Genomic DNA, 18539 nt, shown 5'->3' with positions numbered 1-18539 from the left:
TAGTTCTTTGGTCACATTTAAGATTTTTTTCTTTATGATACATTCCTAGAAGCAGTACCACTGAGTTAAAACTTGTGAATATTAAGACTTTTGACACATTTTTTTCTAATTTGGGAAAGCATAACTTTAAAAAGATAATTGAACATACAACATTTGGGTACATTATATCTATCTTTTGAGAATTTACATTATATCTTTATATTTTTAGATGGCATGAGATACATCATATAGGTAGCTTCAAATACACAAATATGTGAATTTTATTTTTCATAACATTGAACTCTTTTGTTCCTTCCCAAATCCTTCCCTTCCTTGCTGGGGTGCTGGGCAGCCAGTACTGAAGAGTTGAGTTTTGTGGGGCCAGGATGGGAAGGGGTAGCCTACTTTAGGATGTACAAAGTAGGAAGCAACTATGGGGCTAGTTTAGACAAAGTTTTGGGGGGACAGATGGCAAGGCTGAGAGTCATTTTTCTGAGGAGATATAGAGCAAGCCTGAGAGGCCTGACCTACATTGGACAGTGCGAACCTAGTGCAGACCTGTGGGCCAAATGAGGCGTGTATCATAGCTGGGGGGCAATTGGAAAGGTGGGAGATTTGGGGCTGTCACAATGATTGGGAGGGTACTACTGGCATTTAATGGGCAGGGGAGAAAAATGCTAGAGATATTGCTTGGCTTCAGGCTATTTCCTAAATTAATTTTCTAGCCCTTAATGTCAGTATCTCTCCCACTGACATACACTGGACTACTTTTGTGTTGATGCTTCCAGACTCCAAGGGCTACCCTGTATTTGTTCCGTTAACCATTAAGGACCATAGAAATGTAGAAACTCACATTCAGTGATTTAATTAAGTGGATAACTTCAAAGTCCCTAAATGTGAACCATTTGAATGTTGGGTACCTTTTTAAAATGTACTCTATAGGGTTGCCTGGGTGGCTCAGTTGGTTAAGTGTCAGACTTTGGCTCAGGTCATGATCTCACAGTTTGTGAGTTCAAGCCCTGCATTGACAGCTTGGAGCCTGGAGCCTGCTTTGGATTCTGTGTCTCCCTCTCCCTCTACCCCTTGCCTGCTCATACTCTGCCTCTCTGTCTCTCTCTCTCTCTCAAAAATAAACATTTAAATAAATAAATAAATAAATAAAATATACCCTCTAGTGATGATGGGTTTGGAATAAAAGGACAAATTTTATATTTATTCAAAAACCTATTATAAACCACAAACTTTATGTATTAGTCTCTTATGGCTATGTAACAAATCACTACAAACTGAGTAGCTTAAAACAAAAATTCATTCTCTCAAACTTCTAGAAGTCAGACATGTGAAATCAAGATGCCACCTTTTAGAGAGGCTGTATTCCCTCAAAGGCTCTAAGGGATAATACATTCTTTGCCTCCTCCAGCTTTTGATGTCTGTAGGTATTCCTTGACTTGTATTGACTTTCCTCCAATCTCTGCCTTCAATAGCCTTCTCCTCTTCTATCTTATGTCCCTCTGTTTCACTCTTATAAGGACATTTGTCTTTGGATTTAGGGCCCAGCTGGCCAAGCCAAGATGATTCCTCGTGTCAAGATGCTTAACTTAATTAAATATCTAAGACCTTTTATAAAATAAGGTAACACTCACAGACTCCAGGGATTATGACATGAGTATCTTTATTGGGGGACCACCATTTAGCCCACTACTACACTTTACTTCCAGAATCTTAAATTTTATAGCAATTGTATGATGGAGCATTGTATTTCTTGTTTACAAGTGGAGACATTGAAATTTAGAAAAAATGAGTATTTGACCAAAGGGTCCTGGCACTTGAAGAGCTAAGATTCATGCCACAGCTCCCTCATGCTTGGATCCAGTGCTGATAGGATCTGCCTCATGCCTGGTCAGTTACATGGCACTGTCTTCACTAATGGAAAAGTCAGTCTCAGACAACAGAGTTCACAGATGGCTACGTACACACCACTAGTCTTGACCTAAAGAAATAAAACTTTTTTGCTAAAAGAACATTTAGTCTAATGCAAGAAAAATATAGTCAAGCCATTAGAGGTACTCTTTCCACAATCAATTCTGAGTATGTATCAATGCAACCTAAATTTAGATATTGCAATGTTCCAAAAGTGCCTTTTTCCATTTTCTTATCCCCTGAAAAAAAAGATACATTTTTCTAGCTCAGTCCAACTTATTCTCTCAACATTTGTTGAATACCTACTATAATTTATGATATAACCTCCCTTTAAATCTTTCTTGGGCATTTTTATTTTAGAGTAAGAATACATTTGAACTCACACACATATACAAAAAGGCATAAAGATAATTCTAGTATTCTCTATATCCTGGGTTATTTTTTAACATAATTTATTGAACATTAACTTTTTGTTCCTTTTGCTTAAATTTAGGATATATTAAATAGCTTTAAGATTTTACATAACTGTGAGTGGTTATTTCTAAAAAAATTTTTTTAAATAAAGATTTTTTTTCACAATTCAAATTTCAGAGTGTTTTGAAACAGGGCCATGGAGTACACATTCAGTCAGGTCCATCAAAGCAATTATAAAATAAAGAGAGTATCACACTGCTTTTCAAAAACAGTTCATTTTTCTACCAAGAGTGAGTTTTTCAACAGATACATATTAAGATATCTCATTATATACATAGTCAAAAAAGTTGATAGTTTAGAATCATAACACTTTTCAGGGAAAGGATAGATTTCCTGATAACCTTGTATGTTTAAGGAAATAATGTATTTAATGAACTTACACACAAATAACATCTGTTATTACTAATTGGGTAAATAATGTGGAAATACAAAAAATTGAAATGACATTAATTTGGCTACACTGGAGAGCATCCACAAAAGAGACCCCTTAGATGCTTTAAAATGTAAATAGTACCCATCAGGGGACGTAGCCTCACTTCACATAATAGGTTTTCAGATGAACAAGTAGGGGAAATTTGCACTAATTCTATAGGGGCATAATTAAAAATAATTAGAAAAAACCACATATTTTATGAAATAACTTCAAGAAAACATACAGAGATGGATTTTGCATTTTCAGAAAATGGTGAGCATGTTGCACAGTCTTGGGATCTGAAGTCCCCAATGATACAAACTTCCTTCCCTGTGTACCTGCCAATTTTCTTTAAAAAAAAAAAAAAGAAGAAGAAGAAGGAAAGGAAATACACACACACACACGCACACACACACACACACACACACACAGGACTCTCTAGGGAAGAAAAGGCATGTGTTTAATGACTCAGTCCTTGGCAACCATCAATAAGTATGCTAGTTACAGGCAACCAAAGAGTGTAATATGTATACTGCAAATCCAGGAAAATACTAGAGTGGATAGATAAATAGATAGATAGATGACAGATAGATGAACAGATTCCTTACTACGAAATAAAAGAGTAAACAGAATGACAATCACTCTTGGCCTTTGCTACAATAACAATGGCCAAATCTCAGTGCACCCACAAATATTTATTTTTCTTTCACATTACATGAAGGCTAAAGATTCACAGGGCTTGTGCTGAGTTTGTCTGTGTTCTACATGTCTTCTCGTTCTGGGACCCAGGTAATACTCATAGTAGAGAGCAGAAGCTAAGAGACAGAGCCAAATTACACAAGGACATTGTTCTGCTGGGACACAGCATACTCATCTGCCCACATTCCATTGGCCAAGCAAATCCAAAGTCAGTAGGGTAAGGAAATATGTTGTATTAAGAGGAAATATGGTGGGGAGCCTGGGTGGTTCAGTTAGTTAAGTGTCTGGCTCAGGTCATGATCTCATCGCTCGTGGGTTCTAGGCTCCTGTCTGTCTCTGTGCTGACAGCTCAGAGCCTGGAGCCTGCTTCAGATTCTGTGTCTCCCTCTCTCTCAGCCCCTCCCTCACTCATGTTCTCTTTCCCCCCTTCTCTCTCTCTCAAAAATAAATAAACTTAAGGGGCGCCTGGGTGGCGCAGTCGGTTAAGCGTCCGACTTCAGCCAGGTCACGATCTCGCGGTCTGTGAGTTCGAGCCCCGCGTCAGGCTCTGGGCTGATGGCTCGGAGCCTGGAGCCTGTTTCCGATTCTGTGTCTCCCTCTCTCTCTGTCCCTCCCCCGTTCATGCTCTGTCTCTCTCTGTCCCCAAAATAAATAAATAAACGTTGAAAAAAAAAAATTTTTAAAAAAAAAAATAAATAAACTTAAAAAAAATTTTTTAAAGGAAATATGGAAAAGTGGAGAGGAATAAACAATTGTGAACAAATAGTCTATCACACCTAAGATATAGAAAATAGCAAAATAATATGACCAAATATATTTATTTTAAAGAAATATTATTATTAAACATTTAGGCAATTCAAACAGGAAAGTGCTCTAGTCAGTGGTGGACCCAAGTTTTATGGGGTCCTAAACCTATGCATTTTTGATCGTCTTTAGAAAACTATGATCAAATACTACTATTACAAAATTAGGGGACTTGAAGCTTAAGCTTAATTAACATCAAGGTAAATTCAATTTTGTCTTCAATTTATATAATGTAAAAAAACTTAATTTCATTCATCGGTAAAATTGTAACCAAGATACATATCCTCTACTTCAAAACTTGTATTAGCATAGTTCTTTTTTTAAGCTGAATTTTGTTTTATTTTATTTTTTGTTTTTATTTATTTTTGAGAGAGAAAAAAGAGCATGAGTGGGGGAGGGGAAGAGAGAGACAGAGACAGAATCTGAAGCAGGCTTCAGGCTCTGAGCTGTCAGCACAGAAAAACTGAAAAATTTTAAACAATTTTATTAAGTTTTTATTTATTCATTTATTTATCTCTATATCCAACATGAGGCTTGAATTTACGACCCTGGCATCAAGAATCAATGCTGTTCTGACTAAGCCAGCGAGGCGCCCCCAGCGCAGTTCTTTAAAAATAAAATACCGTAATTTTTAATAGGCAAATGATGTTTATTCATTTGGTCCTAAGAACACAATACAATAATCTTCTGTCCTCCTGACGCTACACAGGGCACAGACTAAAAGGAAGGTGGGAGTTCTCTAAAGGTCCTCATCTAAAGAAACCCATCTATTCACAGTTTTATTTATTCAAAGAATCCAAACTGGTTGCCATTGTTAAGTATATTATGACCATCTCATACTGCTGTTTTAATGCGTATGTTTCTTTTGGAAAAAAATTTAGGCCCCTACCCCAAGAGACAACTGATGTGTAGATGCAAGATTGTTACTGAGAATTAACACATATTTTTACAGTTAACACAAAAAGCACATTATTTCTTATACATTTTCCACATCCTAGATATTGTTGAGGATAATAAGGGAAATCATAGATGGTATGGTTTTCAAGCCAGTGAGCTAAATAAAACTAAGCAATAAGAAGGGGGTAGTGTTAGAATATGTTGGAATGTATGGTAGTAGGCCCAGATCCAGTCAGCGTGGGTTAAGATCAGGAAGGTGGAGGCCAGAAAGATAAAGATTATCCTACTCTTTCTTCACTTGGTGTGGTAGGCAGGATAATGACCCCCTAAAAAACCTATTTCCTGTCCCCCCAAATCTGTGAGTTACCTTACATAACAAGGGTACTTTGCAGATATGATTAAGGTTATAGACCTTGAGATGGGGAAATCATCCTGAAATAGCCAGGTGGGCCCCATCTAATCACACGAATCCTTAAAAGCAGAGACCTTTTCCAAAGGTGGTCAGAGAAAAAGGTATGGTGAGAAAAGAGTCAGTGAAACTTGTTACAAGAGAGAGACTCCACCTGCTATGCTAACCTCCAAAAGCAGACACAGCTCGGCTGACGCATCTATGTTAATCTAGTGAGATCCTTACTGGACTTTTGACCTCCAGAACTGTAAAAATAAATTTGTGATGCTTTAATCCACTCAGCGTATGGAGATTTGTTACTGCAACAATAAAAATCTAATATATTTGGCAAAGGTGGGACGCGAGCCACTTGATGACATATGCAGATGGTATCCTGATTCACCAGTGGGAACGCTCTAGGAAGATTCATTCCTTGAAGCTCAGCACCAGGTCCTGGTCTTTGACCCTCCCCCCAAGTTTCTAGGGCTCTCCCAGGTACCCACTACCACTCTGCCATGGCCCACCAGGGGAAATCCTAGTTTATCTCTTCCAGTTTCTTCAGTTTGTTTGTGAAGTGACATTTCAAGATTACTCTTAGTTTGATTTTTCTGCATGAGGTACAGTGGGAAAACACGCTTCAGCAACCGCATGGGTCACATTCTCCAATGTGATCAAGCTGTTTGCAGTGGGTCAGGGAAATGATTTTGGAAGTACATTCATTTTCCACTGGTTCAGTGTTCGACGGTTTGGTTTGTTCACATTGCTGAAAAAAAGAGCATATAAGGTTAAGTTCTTCTGTGGTCTTTGAAATATGGATATATTTGAACTGTAAAACTGCATTCTAATTAAACCCATTTAAACATTGTTGCAAAAAACACAGGTCTGTATTTTTGTTCTCAGCTGGACATTCTGCTGTGCAAAACAATATCTGCCTAGCTCCAAAGGGGATACTCAGGAAGAAACCATAAGAAGAACCTCTAATTAAAAACAAAAGCAAAAAGTGAGTCATTTGGGAAAGTTAGAAAAAGATATAGAATATACACTAAGGCAAGGGATGGACCGATTCCAAAACATCTTTTAAAATAGTTTGAATAGAAATGGTCATTGACTAGTGGTGAAAAACAGTCACACACAAGCTATTATGAATGATTTTCCTCGCACATAAAATAGGCTAGAAAGTGAAATCAAGCAGCAGTAAAGTCATGATAGGTAAGTGGACTACATCTACTGAGGAGGAACAGAAGTCCTCAGGTAAGAAGAAACTATGAAAGAATAAAGCCATTTGCCAAATAATGGACCAGAATGATGAGCTTTGTGTTAACTGATATTATAAAGTTATTATATAATATTTTAGGATACTTTAATGCATATTCTTTTTCAACATCAAAGGATTTAATGTTGAGAAGAATGTTTACCATCCTCACAGAGCTTAGATTCTGGATTTCAACTGTGCATCACTGAGAAAACAGAATGTAATATTAATCGAGCATTACGTTGCCCAGAATATTGACTATTTATAATAGACAGTTATTAAGAAGAACCACTAGTATACTGACACTATTTAAATAGTAGAGATTGGCAAAAAAGGAGGTTATTTGTGTTCGTAAACTAGAGATATTTATTCATGCCAACTTTCTTTCCAATATAATCCAAGTAGAAGCACCAGGAGTATATTATGTATTTCCCCTTGAGAGATGGCTAAGTATAACAAGGAGCACTGGACTTGGTGCCAGGACACCTGGGTTCCAGTCCCCATTCCTCTGCTTCTGGCACTGATAATGCTGGGAGTCTCCCAGAGCCTATCCTTCACCTGAAAAACAGAGATAATGTTACCTATTTTTTGTCTGATTCACAAAAGAAGGTAACATGATATACCACAATATGAAAGTGCTTTGTAAATTTTAAAGGGTCATACATTAGGGTCCTCACATGATGCTTAAAAAAACATATATAGTACATAAGTCACTGAAATACCATTTAGCACAAATATACTTTGTAACAACTTCTGGTAGAATTTCGTCAAAACTTAATCTAATGATAGTTTTATAAGCTGGTTCTTGTTCTTGTCATGAACTTTGTGTGCTTGCACTGACGTCCTTTGCACATGAGTATTCTATAAATAAATGTTGCACTCTCCATAGTTTTGCCTAGAGCTAGCCTTTTACCTTTGTCTCCAAGTTCTCTTACAATTACTGTTCACAGCCAAATTGTGTCTCCATTAAGGTGCCAGAACAAATGTTAAATTCACAGATTTATTGACCAGCAAATATTAATCACTTATTATGTACATAGCACTATTCAAGGCGTTATTCAGTAAACTCAATGAAATGAACAGTTTGATTTTTTTCCCCTCTGCAAAACTGACTAGCTCTTTGTCTGAATTAATCAAATCAACCAGTAGGTTTTTGGCTTCCTGTAGACACAGCTTAAATGTCACTTTCTATCTTGAAGCTGCTATTTTGAGAATTGGTGATGTGTAGGTGGAAAACACTTTACTATTTAGAAATAGAGTACTATACAGTAAGGCTTATTAGACAGTTATTTTCACTTTGTAGTTTTTATTTCATTTAACTTTTTATTACAGAAAATTTTAAACATGTACACAAGCATATGGGATAATATAAGGAATTCATATAGACCTAACCTAGCTTCAACAATTAACAATTCATGGTCAATATTGCTTCACCTGGACCCCTACCCAATAGTCCGTTATCCCATATCATTTTGGTGTGAATATCAGAGTTTATATAATTTAATTATCAAGTGTTTCAATATGTATCTCTAAACATAAGGATATTGAGAAAATAACCACGGTAGCATAATCACACTCAAAATAAAATTAGCAGTAATTCCTTAATATCATCAAATATTCAGTGTGTGCTCAATATTCCAACTGTTTTGTAATGTGATTTTTTTTGTAGTTTGTTTCAGTAAGTTTTCAAATAAATCCACCCATTGTGATTGGCTGTGTCTCTTAATTCAATTTATACTTCAGCTTTCTCTATTTTCCTCCTTGCAATTTATTTGTTAAATAAATTGAGTCATTTGTCCTGTGGTCTTTTCTACAGATTAGATTTTACTGAGTGCATCCTATAATATAGTTCAATGTTTTTCAGTCTTATGTGTTTCCTGAATATAAGTATAGAACTGTGCTGTTCTTTATTTCCATGTGTAGCTTCTTTTTTAAGATGCACATTTTTCAGGGGCACCTGGGTGGCTCAGTCGGTTGAGCTACCGACTTCAGCTCAGGTCATGACCTCATGGTTCATGAGTTCCAGCCCCACATCAGTCTCTGTGCTGACAGCTCAGAGCCTGGAGCCTGCTTCAGATTCTGCGCCTCCCTCTCTCTCTGCCCCTCCTCTCTCTCTCTCTCTCTCTCTCAAAAATAAATAAACATTAAAAAAATAAACATTTTGCATAATAGTTTGATTTACAGAAAAATGTGAAGATTGAACAGAGTTAACACCCAGTTTCCCATATTATTAATATCTTCTTTGTTGTTGTTTTTATTCCAGTATAGTTAACATACACTGTTATATTAGTTTTTAGTGTACAACATAGTGATTCAACAATTCCATAGGTTACTCAGTGCTCATCATGGTAAGTGCACTCTTTAATCCCCATCACCTATTTTACCCATTCCTCCTATCATTAAGATCTTTTTTTTTAGTTTTTTTTTTAAGTTTATTTTGAGAGAGAGAGAGAGAGAGCAAGCGGGGTAGGGGGCAAAGAGAGAGGGGAGAGAGTGAATACCAAGCAGGCTCTGCAGGGTCAGCGCAGAGTCTGATGTGGGGCTCGAACCCACAAACCATGAGATCATGACCTGAACAGAAATCAAGAGTCGGACGCTTAACCGACTGAGCCGCCCAGCCACCCCTCATTAATATCTTAAATTAAGATGATTCATTTGTTACAATTAATAAGCAAATATGGATACACCATTAATACACCACTAATATCCATACTTTATTTAGATGCTCTTAGTTCTTACCTGATGTTCTTTTTCTATTCCAGGATCTCATCCAGGATACTAGATTGCATTTAGTTGTCATTATCTCCTCAGGCTCCTCTTGGCTATGACAATTTCTCAGAGTTTCCTTGTTTTTGATGACCTTTATAGTTTTGAGGAGTACTGGTGAGTTATTTTGCAGAATGTCCCCCATTTGGATTTGTTTGATGTCTTTCTCACGACTGATCTGAGATTAAGGGCTTTAGGGAGGAAGACCACAGAGGTAAAGTGTCATTTTCACCCCATCACATCAAAGGTACATACTATACAGATAATTTATCATTGTTGATATTAACCTTGATCACCCAATTGAGGTAGTATTTGTCAGGCTTTTCCAATATACAACTACTCTTTTTCTCCTCTTTCCATGCAGTCTCTTCTTTCCCCACAGTATCCTTTGGAAGGATAGCTCTATGTGAAGCCCCTGTTCGTGAAGTAGGAAATTATGTTCCATCTCCTATAGGTGGAATAGTACACACATTATTCCGAATTCTTCTGCATGGGCAATTTTTTCTACTCCTTTATTATATATATATATATAGGTATGATTAATGGATATTTATTTTATACTTTGGATACAATCCTATACTATTTTATTTTGCTGCTCAAATTGCTCCACATTTGGCCATTAGGAGCTCTTTCAGTTGGCTCCTGTGTCCCTTTGCCATACCCCATCATTGTAAGTGTGTGTAAGTTGTTTTTTAAGTAATTTCCTATTTTCTGGCATGTAAGACACCCCAGGTTCATCTTGCATGTTCCCTGCTCTCATCCTAGAACAAGGATTTCTCTAAAGATCCCTGGTTTCTTTTATTAGAGAATGGTATTAGAAACCAAGATCTGGGCACTAAGTTTAATAAAATATTTTTAATCATTCTTTTACCGACATTTTGTCTATTTCAAAAAAAATTTAATTATTTTGTTATAGTTTGTGGTAAAATTTTTATTTTTTAAAGTTCCAATTTTAAAAAGTCGGTGGGTGTTGGTAGCATAGTGGTGAGCATAGCTGCCTTCCAATTTTCAAAAATCACTTTTAGGGTTTTTTATTTTTAATTTTTTCTTATATAGAGAGAGAGAATGAGCAGGGGAGAAGGGTAGAGGGAGAGAGAGAGACAGAGAGGGAGAGAGAGGGAGAGAGAGAGAGAATCTCAAGCAGGCTTCATGCTCAGTGTGAAGCCCAATGAGGGACTTGATCCCACAACCCTGGGATCGTGACCTGAGCTGAAATCAAGGGTCAGATGCTTAACCAACTAAGCCACCTAGGTGATCCAAAAGTCACTTTTAGTCTAAAATTTCTGCCTATATTGAATAGTAAGTCTTTTTTTCAAGCAAGTAATTTACACATATATTTTGGTTTTTATATCTTACTATTAAATCTAGGGTATGAAAATTTGAATTTTTCTATATTTTGCCAATTCAGTTAGTTCAAGTATCTATTTGGTTAAGTGATGTTAAGTGTCTGTGATCTTTGACTCTTTTTTTTAATGAATTGACTAAATATTTTGATATGTATAATTATAAGGTAGCTAGAGAAAGTGGATAAAATGGCAAATGTCATAAAGAAAGATTATGTTAATTCTGTGGAAATCATACAACAAAAATTCATTAAGGTGAATCTGTTTAATGTGAACTTTCTGAACAGCTAGGTAAACTAGTCACTAAAATTTTCTCGTAAAATTTGTGAAGTGTTTGTTAAGAAGATAAACAATAGAAACATTTTAATCTAATAATACAAAAATAAAACATCAAAAAAATTTTGAGTATAGTTGAAACACAATGTTACATTAATTTCTGGTGTACAATGTGGTGATCCAACTTCTCTCTACATTATGATGTGCTCATCACAAGTAGCTACCATGTGTCACCATAAAACATTTTCAAGAATTGTCATTTCTATACAAGTATATTACATTTTTGCATTTGTTGTATCTTCATAGAATTCATTTTTAAAAAATAGGTTTATAAAAGTTATCCATTAGGATTCCAAAGCCAGGCAAACCTAGCAAAACAGGTTGGCTCATAGAACTTTACTACATACACTACATGTATGTATAAAATATATGCATATCTACATGTATTGACATACATGTATAATGTATGAATACACACAGAAAAATACCTAGAGCCCAGCCCTTCCAAATGTTCAGTGATAGCTGTGCTTTTCTTATCTTTAATAGTATTTTTTTCTACATACTCTAATATTACTTTTCCTTATTTTATTAATAGTTAATAACTTATACATTTTGCAAATTCAGACTGACCTCACCATTCAGTCCAAATTAGTGGAATTTGCTATAGTTAATATATTTTCTCTGAATCAATACTGTAATGGGAATGTTTTGATATATATTAATGAGTTTTTCTCCTTTGCGTTTCATAATGTGTGGCCTTTGCTCATTCTGCCCAAGGCATTAGGATTATATTATAGCTGGAATGCAAAAATAAAGAGAGTTTCAATATTCAGCTTTTAATATCCAAAGTAGAGGTTTTAAGTTTGCAGCAAAAAAATAATCCTGAAATTTGGTCTTTGTCAAAAGACTATACAATTTTCTATATTTTTTTTAGTTCCATGTTGACTTTGTCTATGGAAGTTATAAAGTGACAGGGATAGACAGAATTCAAGATAAGACCTGAGGGAGGACCTTATAACTTGGGGAATATCATAAAGAAGGAAAGGAGAGGTCAGGCTATCTCTTTTGGCTTAGGGGAGATTTGCAGCAAAGAGAAGAGAGACAGGGATAGAAAGTAAGACCTAGGCAGAAGCCCTTCCAAAAGGGTAATGCCTTAAATATGTTGGGGAATCCTGAAGGCAGAAGGCCTTTGCTTTGCTTCCTCTGGTGAGCCTTTGGAGAAGAGGTGGTGTGGTGCCCAGCAATGGCATTTGGTGGAAAGAATTTGTCTACACCAAAAAGTCTGATCTGCTGACTTGCCTGGCCTGTGTGCAGTAAGCAAGGGATCCAGAAGTTTCTGTGTGTCCTGGTGGGGAAAGCAAAGATCTAGAAAAACCCAGTAGACTAACAAGATCCAGGGGCAAGGTCCAGTGATGGGTGCCTACACAATGACACACAAGGCAGATGGGTCTGTCAGCAACCAGCAGTTGCAATTTCCAGGGACCAGATCAGGCACTCAACTGCAGAGATCAGTGAGGGTCCACTGATTCAGAGGTCACTATCTGAATCCAAAACCCGTTTTCACCACTACTCTTCCTACCTCCACCCCCTCACATGACATCATGACAGTATCTTAGAGTTGAGTAAGGGGAGGAAGAGAAAATCTTATATAATTAGCATTTGCCTAAAAGAGACTGGCATGCCCAAAAGAGACTGATTAAACCACCAGAAACTCAGTTATAGTGACTCTGTAAATTTAAAACACACTCACTATCTAGTAGGTGAGAAATAAAAAATCAGTTATGAGAAAAATATTAAGTTTGCAACCCCCTTAAAAATAGAAAAGCTTTTGCAATGATGAATGCCTTCCCTTCCCTGGCAGCTATGAAGATCAAATGGGTCAGTTGATGGGAAGCAATGTTGGAAAGTGAGAGCACTCACTGAGGGCAATGATAATGGCAGCTGCACATACTGCCTTGAACATGATGGAATTGGGACCATACAAGCAGCGGGTACATCTCAGCTCTGGGCCAGGAGGCAAGGGCATAGACAAGAAGCCAAGTTCAAGCCAATTGCATGGTATCAGGGAAAAAGAGACCAGAAATCAAGGGCTGCATGCAGATGTAGCTGAGAAGTTGTGGGAGGAGAGCCAAAAAGCAGCAAAGGACCAGGTCTGAGTACAACCTCCCTACATGGGGAAGCAACGTGGAGACACATTCTTCAGGAATGACACAGGGCCTAGGGCTATCTGATATATTCTTTTTTTATGTTTTTTAAAAAATGTATTCATTTTTTGAGAGACAGAGAGAGACAGAGTGTGAGACAGGGAGGGGCAGAGAGAGAGGGAGACATAGAATCCGAAGCAGGCTCCAGGCTCCGAGCTGTCAACACAGAGCCCAACAGGCTTGAACTCAAGAACCATGAACCACGAGATCATTGCCTGAGCTGAAGTTGGCCACTTAACCAACTGACCCACCCAGGCATCCCTATCCAATATGTTCCTTAAACATATGGTGAAAAAGACTGAATATGTAATAGTAGATTCACTAAAGATCCTCAACAGAGTGTGGCTCCTAGTCCCACAGAAAGAGTCTTGAATTAAAATTAAGAATCATCTTGTTAGGGTAGAGAAATATGGAAGGTTAAGTCATAAAACTAAGTGAAATCAGGATAATTAATTCATGGGAAATTTTCTCAAAGCTTGCATTTGAGGAAAGAAAGTCTTTACAAGAATAAGGGGAGAAAACAGATTCAGGGTTTCTGATGAACCATATGTTATTTGGCTCGTATTTATGGCACCTATGGTGCCAGGTTCTTTGATAGGTAATTAAGAGGTCCTTGCTAACAATCCAGTAGGAACAGATAAGTCAATAGACCTTTAAAACAAATGCACAATAATGGGAGAGGTATTGGAGAACAGAGGAGGAACAGAGGGGAAAATGGCATTTTTTTAGTCTGAACTGTCCAGGGTGGTACCTAGTTGGTCAAGTCTCTGAGCATATTTATTGAGGGCCTACTATGTGCAAATTGTACTAGAGGATATAAGAGTGGATGTGGGATGCCAAAAGAGGCTTCCCAAAAGGGGATTGCCATGAGAAATCCAAATGGTGTCCTGGAGAAGCAATTGACTGTTTGGATCTGGGGTTCTAAAATGATATCTGGCCTGGAGATGCAAAGCAGCTTAGTTCAAGATGCATAACTGTTAAAAAATAATGCTCATATTCTTCTCTTCTCTTCAATAGAGCTGTGTAAATGATTTTTATTTTTCAAACTGCATACCATAAAAACAAAGTTTTGAAATGTATTTGAAGTATGAATCGAGAATATTATTTCTAATATTGAATATGTACTTGGCAATGTAAAAAGAAATCAGTTTGCTAATTTAAAATGTTGGGGATTTTGTATGACAGGTTTTCTAACAAAATTATAAAATGTACGTTTAACTTTATATATTGTTCTTTTTACTCTCACAATTGAAATATTTTAATTTTTCTAATTTCTTATTATTGTTTAATTAGAGTCTAACCATAGTTTTTTAAAGTCACAGATCAAATTTTAATCATTTCCTGCAGAATTCCATTCCTTTGTGAGGTCATTTCTGCTTCAAATTTTTTAATTTTCACCGAGATATAATTGACATATAAAACATTGTGTAAATTTAAGGTGTATATGATATCATTGCTTTACTCTGTACCTTTATCCAAACACACATGAGCACTAAAATTTTGACAGTGTTTTGTCATCAGTAAATTTGGAAAATACTAACCTGGTGCACCCATGTTGGTGTGGCTGGGGTCTAATTTATAGCTGTGCAGTAACTTGTGACTTAAACCCAGCCAACTGCTAGACACTTAAAATGCCTTTGATTTGGAAATGTTAATCATTGTCCTTCTCTCAACAGAACTAGTTGCATTCAAGAGAGGGCTCCAAGCCTTGAGCCCCAACAGACCGTGATGCCCGATACAATCCCTGTCTTTGCCTAAGGCTGGCTCTGCTTGACTGTGAAACTAGTATCTGTTAGGTCAAGCTCTTACTAAAACACTGCTCAACATGCTCAGTCTTCACTGTGGTTTTTTACTATATGCAAATGGAATAGTTGGAGCTAGACAGAGAGCTTCCATATGTAAAAAGACAATTGTCTCTCCATGCATGAGTTTGTTTTATCATAATGTTACAAAAGTTCCAAGGAAATTGTGACATAAATTATGTATTTGAAATATGCTTACCAGATAAAATCCACCCAATGTTCCTGTCTACCACAGGCATTCATAGCTTGGCCAAGTCCCAGAGAGTGAAAACTCTCTATCAAGGCCCGTGTGTTTGTCACTTGTGAAAGGTGAGTCTGGGAAACTATTAGTATGGAAGTGGTATGAAATTGGTATGGAAATGCTATTTGGAGTTTCTATTTTAATTCCAGATGCCAGAGAAAATTTCAAATTGTTAACCATTATATAATTGGCAAGCCTTAGCATTTAGATCCACCAGCCATATTCATATGCCTCTCTAAACACCAGGAGAAAGTCCCAAAAGAAAGAGAAGTGGAGGATAATGGCATATTCAAAGTGTGGCTGGGCACCTGGGTGGCTCAGTCGGTTAAGCGTCTGACTCTTGATTTTGGCTCTGGTCATGATCTCACGGTTGTGGGATTAAGCGCCACTTCGGGCTCTGCGATGACAGCACAGAGCCTGCTTGGGATTCTCTCTCCCTCTCTAAACAAACAAACAAACAGGGGCGCCTGGGTGGCGCAGTCGGTTAAGCGTCCGACTTCAGCCAGGTCACGATCTCACGGTCCGTGAGTTCGAGCCCCGCGTCAGGCTCTGGGCTGATGGCTCGGAGCCTGGAGCCTGTTTCCGATTCTGTGTCTCCCTCTCTCTCTGCCCCTCCCCCGTTCATGCTCTGTCTCTCTCTGTCCCAAAAATAAATAAAAAAAAAAAAAAAAAAAAAAAAAACGTTGAAAAACAAACAAACAAACAAACTTACAAAAAATGTGTGGCTTACTTATCAGAAAACAGATATTTTGTTTTTACTTTCTTACATTAGCTGGGGACAACTGATTCTTTCCTGACTTCAAATCATTTATTAAAAATTCAGTATTAAAAACAGATATAGAAACCTATCAAAATACATTTATGGAAGCAATAATAAAACAACATTTGCAAAGCTGTAGTCATATAGATATACATTCAACATCACCCAGCATTTATTGGGCTTTTCTTGGGAATGTCCTAGATACTGAGGAAAAATACGTAAATAAAATAGAAGACATGGCCTATATGTGTCAACACTGTTTCTACAGTTAAAACAATTGTTTGATTTAAATCTGACTCTTCCGATGCATTTAATCATTTATTTGCATTTATTTGCGTGTGACCAGTTAATATGAAATGGAACTTTGAAATCACCCATTTGATTCAATGTAGCCTGACAGACTGTTTAATTTTTTTTTAATGTTTATTTATTGGGGGGGGGGGAGGGGCAGAGACAGAGGGAGACACAGAATCGGAAGCAGGTTCCAGGCTCTGAGCCGTTAGCACAGAACTCGACACTGGGCTCGAATCTACAAACTATGAGATCATGACCTGAGCCAAAGTCGGACACTTAACCGACTGAGCCACCCAGGCGCCCTGACAGACTGTTTAAATAATGTTCTCTACTGAAAGTTTTTAGCTTGAATTACCCAGTGTGTTATCTAGTTGATCAAATATCTCATTCATACATATTTACTGAGGGTCTACTTTGTGGTAGTTTGTATTAGAGGATACAGAGGAATGTAATCACCGTCCCCATCTTGGAGAACTTATACTCCAGCAAGATAATAATAGTATATACATAAACAACAACCACTTATCCTTCAGGCAGGGCATGATAAGGACCAATGATACAAGAGGGAGTGAATGTCACGGAAGTTCAGAAGAAGGAAAGGTGTCCATGGGTTTGAGGGTCTAGAGAGAATTCTGAGAGAAAAAGTTCAGGCTTTAGACTTAAGATTCTCATTATTTAATGAAAGATAATTCGGGGTGCCTGGGCGGCTCAGTCGGTTAGCCTTCCGGTTAGCTCAGGTCATGATCTCATGGTCCGTAAGTTCAAGCCCCGCCTCGGGCTCTGTGCTGACAGCTCAGAGCCTGGAGCCTGCTTCAGATTCTGTGTCTCCCTCTCTCTCTAACCCTCGCCCGTTCATGCTCTCTCTCTGTCTCAAAAATAAATAAATATTAAAAAAAAAAAAAGAAAGATAATTCTATAGTGACAAAAAAGTTATCTTTTACATCAACCTTCAAACATGTCTGTGCTGTGAAGCTATATTATGAGATTGGGTATGTCATGTTGTTTATTTTTTAATATTTTAGTCCCTAAATTCTTTCAGTTACCAGTTAAAGCCCAACAACAGCAACAACAACGAGACCAAAATTAGTTGCATGACTTTGTATCTCCAGATAATGTCGTTATATAAATTCATAGTTATAAAAATGAGTGGTACTAAGAAAACAAAAAACCCTATAATCAAATAAGAAATTTTATAACTCTTAATGATATTACTACTTAAATATGAGGGGGAGGAATGTGACAAGATTGTCTTACAAAAAACGTTAACATATTGTCCATCAGGTTTTCTTCAAATTCATAACACCTCATTTTTCACTTATTTATTATAAGTCAGAACTGCTAATCTTCATACAACAAAATAACCACACTTTTCAATTTTCAAACGTTTTCTTTTTCTGACCTAGGAAGACCCAAGTGGATCAGAATTTCTCCTGTTCTAGTTAAGCGTTAATTTTTGGCCAAAGATTCAGTCATAAAGGCTGGATTTGGGGGAGGTTTAGCCCAAGGTTAAAAAAAAAAAAAAGAAGCTATATAAAGGAAATGATAGTGTAATTTTAAGAAGAATATTTATAGCTGTGGGTACTAATTTATTCTTTTAAACTGGCTCTGTATTTTGAATTGGTCTAAAATAGACCAACCCTACTAAATTTACATTGGATGAGTGTTCAGCTGTTATGTATGTGCAGAGGTGGTATAGCATGGTGGTTAAATGCCCAGACTCCAGAGCCTGACTTGTCTGAGTTCAAATCCCAAACCTACCTCATTCTCTTCACATTTCCCTGGGCAAGTTGCCTAAATAAACTCTCTATCTTTTTCTTAACTGTAAAAGAGGAATAATAGCAGTGCCTGTCCCCGAAATAAATCGGTACATGGAAAGCAATTAAAACTGTGCCTAGCAAAGAGCAAGCATGAAGTGTTAGCCATTAATATTATTCTGTTTTCACGTAGTGATAACTGCAGGTGTGTTGTTTCTTTACTTTTCTGTCTACAACATCTTTTCTTTCCTCTCTCCTTCCTCCCTCCCTCTCA

At 37.1% G+C, this 18539-nt stretch overlaps 1 long non-coding RNA gene across 2 annotated transcripts in view; it reads right to left on the bottom strand.

Moving 5' to 3' along the window:
• Window positions 1-4232: 4232 nt before the first annotated feature.
• LOC131514469 (uncharacterized) overlaps window positions 4233-18539 on the bottom strand; it is an 82426-nt gene continuing 68119 nt past the window's right edge. For both annotated transcript variants that reach the window (XR_009263082.1, XR_009263081.1), the window contains exons 3-4: window positions 9565-9782; window positions 4233-6336 (exon numbers count right to left, since the gene is read on the bottom strand). This is a non-coding gene — a long non-coding RNA (uncharacterized LOC131514469). The remainder of the gene's footprint in view (window positions 6337-9564; window positions 9783-18539) is intronic.

Source organism: Neofelis nebulosa, chromosome 6, assembly GCF_028018385.1.
Source record: "Neofelis nebulosa isolate mNeoNeb1 chromosome 6, mNeoNeb1.pri, whole genome shotgun sequence".
Classification (NCBI taxonomy): domain Eukaryota; kingdom Metazoa; phylum Chordata; class Mammalia; order Carnivora; family Felidae; genus Neofelis; species Neofelis nebulosa.
The sequence above is the reverse complement of the archived record's forward strand: the minus strand, read 5'-3'. Positions and strand labels throughout refer to the sequence as shown.